The sequence below is a fragment of the Morus notabilis genome, unplaced genomic scaffold (assembly GCF_000414095.1).
Source record: "Morus notabilis unplaced genomic scaffold, ASM41409v2 Scaffold172, whole genome shotgun sequence".
NCBI classification, from domain to species: Eukaryota; Viridiplantae; Streptophyta; class Magnoliopsida; order Rosales; family Moraceae; genus Morus; species Morus notabilis.
Window position 1 is genome coordinate 1,030,528 of NW_010362230.1, and position 647 is coordinate 1,031,174.

The window sequence follows — 647 nt, forward strand, 5'->3', positions numbered from 1 at the left end:
TGCTTCCTCAATGTCTTGATCATCTACTCCATAGTAGTCAACACCATCAAGACCATACCTATACATATTTGGTTCCATTTTCTATTGAAGTAGAGACTAGATTAGAGATTAGAAAATCACAAACTTTTTTTTTGAACAAAAATGAAATAACAAAATTGAGAGAATTAATGAGTGAGAATTGAGAGTTGAGAAAAAATTAGAGAATGAGAAGAGAATAGAGAGAGTGAAAATTGTGTTGTGTGAAAAAAATGGATTAATAGAGGGACTATTTATAGACAAAATTTAAAAATTTTAAAGGGAAAAAAAATGCATAAGGAAAAAAAAAATTTTTGGCAGAGGGCTGCAGCCTACAGCCCTCTGCCAAGGCCCAAGGCTATTACTCATTGCCGTGAGGCAGTGAGTTAGCCCACCCAACGGTAATATTACCGTTGGGCAGGCTTGGCCTTGGGCCAAAAGTCCCAAAAAATAAAAAAATAATAATAAAAAATTTGGCAGAGGGCTGTAGGCTACAGCCCTCTGCCAAGGCTATTAGACTCACTGCCTCACAGCAGTGAGTCAGCCCACCCAACGGTAATATTACCGTTGGGCAGGCTTGGCCTTGGGCCCTTGGCCCAAAATATTAAAAAAATTAAAAATTTAGCAAAAGG